The sequence below is a fragment of the Pteronotus mesoamericanus genome, unplaced genomic scaffold (assembly GCF_021234165.1).
Source record: "Pteronotus mesoamericanus isolate MK-2021 breed Mesoamerican mustached bat unplaced genomic scaffold, CSHL_Meso_final contig_50, whole genome shotgun sequence".
NCBI lineage: Eukaryota > Metazoa > Chordata > Mammalia > Chiroptera > Mormoopidae > Pteronotus > Pteronotus mesoamericanus.
Window position 1 is genome coordinate 814,145 of NW_026555186.1, and position 3,668 is coordinate 817,812.

The window sequence follows — 3,668 nt, forward strand, 5'->3', positions numbered from 1 at the left end:
ACCACATCTTTATCTAGCCATCTATTGAGGCACATTTTGGGTGTTTCCATGTCTTGGACACCATGAATAAGTCTGCAATGAATATAAAGGTGCATACATTTTTGTGAATAAATGTTTTTAAAAATTTTGGAAAGATACCCAGAATAGCGGTTGCTGATCATATGGTAAAAGCAAAAGAAACCACCAACAAAAGAAAAAGGCAAACAATCTAAGGTGAGAAGATACTTGCAAACAACAGCTCTGACAAGGGATAAATATAAAAAATATATAAAGGACACATACAACTCAACACCAAACAAGCAAACAATCCAATTAAAAAAATGGGCAGGTCACCTAAACAGATCCTCCCAAGAAGATGTACAAATGGCCAACAGATATATGAAAAGATTCTCAACTTCACAAGCTAGTAGGATATGCATATCAAAACTACAGTGTGATACCGCCTCACACCTATCAGAATGGCTATTATTAACAAGACAAATAATAACAAGTTTTGGACAGGTTTTGGAGTAAAAGGAACCCTCATTCACTGCTGGTGAGACTGTAAACTAGTACAGCCTCTATGGAAAACAGTATAGGAATTCCTCAAAAAATTAAGAAGAATGGGCATTATAATTGTGGTAGGTACAACAATGAGCTCCTTCCATGTTGCGTACATCCTAATGCTCAAAACTAGATGATATGCTATTTTACATAATAAAAAGACATTACAGATATGATTGAGAGTTTTCAGATGGAAGACTATGTGGATAAACCCAATATAATCTCATGGCTCCTTATAAATGAGAGAATGAGGAGGTAAATTTTTGGTTAATTTGGTAAAGCAACAACAGGAAACAAATGTTATAGTTGTATAGTAAAGAGAATAGATTGATCTGCTGTTTTGAAAACATATTTTGCTGTATAACACAATTTTTCTACTAAGAATTCTAAAATTAATAAAATGAATGATGTTTCTGCAGTGTTAAATCCAAAGTTTGATTAGACTTTCTAAGGTAATTGTTCCCAAAAAACACAAATTACAACTTATCATTAATTCCAACCTGCTAAAGCACCTCAAGTATTAAAATAAATATATATTAACCATTATAAGGATTTAGGCCAGATAGTAAAAGAAAATAATGGGTGTGTTTTCTCACTTTACTGCCCCGAAATACAATATGGAAAATTACACATAAAGTAGATATACCATTTTTTCTATATTGAAATTGAATTTCATTTTCATAGAAAATGCCATTTTTCATTTTACTTGGGAAAAAATGCCTCAGATGCACACACATACACACATACACACATACGTACACATGTATATTTATATATTGTGAACAATTAGAGAATATTATGGCTTGATGACATCTGGTTTCATCAGTCATTTAGTAAACATGATTCAAAATATGTTGAGCTAGAATGACGCTGTATTATTTATCTTTTCTTTGCAATTAAAAACGCACAATAAAAACAGCACTGCTTGATTGCTGATCTCTCTCCTCAATTAGCATAGAAGCAAATTGATTTTTTTTTTTGCTTGAGGGGGCAAAACAACAGAGTTGTTCTCTTCTTCCTGCTGCATTTCTATCAAACACATTTTTACTGCAAACTATGTTTGCATCTAAGGCTAGTTATTTTCGTTCTTTCAAGTCAGAAATAATTTTCAATTGCAGTTCTCTATGTTCCCTTAAGGAAATATATTAGCCACCACATGGTGATTTAAGTGCACAATTAGTCTTTCTCTCACTCTTTCCATGTTATCCATCCAGGTGGGTGGTCTTTAAACACTCAAGTAATCATTTTAAAGGCAATGAACATCCACAAGTTTGGCTCTTTGCTGGGGTCAAAGATGTTTTATTTTCAGTCATGTTTGGCTTTAGATGAAATGGTTTGAAAACAGTCTGAAAGTTTCAGTTCTTCAATGTGTCATTCTCTATTCAATGACAAGCTCTGATAAATGCTAACCCACTTGGAAAAAAAGACAGAGCTAAAATAAACATTCCAATCACCCAGGAGAAGCAGCAGGGCAATAACAAATATTTTCCTTTTCTTAATCCTATTGTGTACTAAAAAAGATAAAAAGGCATAAACTCTCTTTCATATAGAAATAAAGCTTGGCTACCTTGTAAGATAACAAGCGGTGCACTTTATCTGATTACTTTTGCAATATAACAAAATTACTGGGGAAATATTGCATTATTGTAATAAGCCACATGGTTCATTAATTTTAGTAAAAAATTAAAAAAGGAGAAAAGAAAAAGGTTGTATCTATTATATCCAGGGCTTATAGTAGTACTGAAATAACTTGTTCACAGTTACATGGACACTAATTTGTACACTGGAATTGAAATGCTCAGTGTTAAAGCTTCTCTCCCAATTTCTTAGGTTACTCTGTTCTCAGTTCTAGGTGCCTACAAAACCATGTAGCCCACAGAAGCACTAATCCAAAGCATATAATCAGCATCTATTCAACAAATCTATGGGGATAGATTAGTTCATTGAATTCATAATGTGCAATTTAGAAAGATGAAGGTTACAATTTTCAATGTGTCATAAATAGTGAAACAAGATCCATTCTCAACCTCCTTGTCTGAATCTGACATGGCATTTCCCAACATTTCTCTTTTTCCTTTAAGGATGAGTCACAATAAATGTATTTCATTATTAACTACATGTGGAATTAAGTATTCGTACCTTCCTAATCTGCTCTCCCTTCCTATTGTGGAAAACTGTTGTGCATATTAGAATAGTTAAAATTAGTTTAAAAATATTTAGGCTATAAATGACATTTCTGCTACTGAGAAAATAAAAACTGACCCATGTGATCATGTGTGGAGTTCTTTTCAGAGGTGATAAACTCATCTCTTTACATATCTACTAGTGTTCAGTGTTGATGCTACATATGGACAAGATATGAAAGCAATAAACTCGATCTCATTCCCCATATTCCCACAAAACTATTTCTTAAATCATACCTAAACCAAAAGGAAAATGATGTATTATCATTAAAGATGTGCAGCAGAATTAATTACAAGTAACAATATTAGCACATGGACAGAAGCAACCCATCTTTTCAAAAGTAACTGTCACAGTTAGGAAATATTTAAAAGATATTTTAAAAACATGAAACTGTCAGATTATGTTGTTGTTAAGTATCTATATGTTGACTATAATTGTGGCATTATTTTTGCCTTCAAGAATGTTTCAGAAACAACTATTTTTTGTTCATTTACTAGTTTTTATTATAAACTATAATGTGTGTGAATATTAATTTGAGTTTACAGATATGCTTTCATGCTTTAGTATTCATATATTAAAAACAAAGGAAGACCATTATAATTTACAACCAGAGTTTTATCTTTCAAACTGTATACTATGAATTTAGTCAAAAGGCTGCCATGTTATTTAAATAAGTTAATATTCTGCCACTTGATCTATTGTGCTGCATTGGGCCATAATGCAGTACATTTAAAAAAATATGTTAAGTTTTGTGAAATGGTCTTGACACAATAAATATAACCTTGGTTTCTCTTTTTCACTGCAATTTCTTAGTAACATGGCTTTTTGTGTGTGAAAGTCATTTGTGTTATTGTGAGTTGCCATAGCTCATTTTCATTGCTGCATACAATTTTATTTTGCACATATACCATAGTCATTCTACATTTTATGGAAATGTTCTA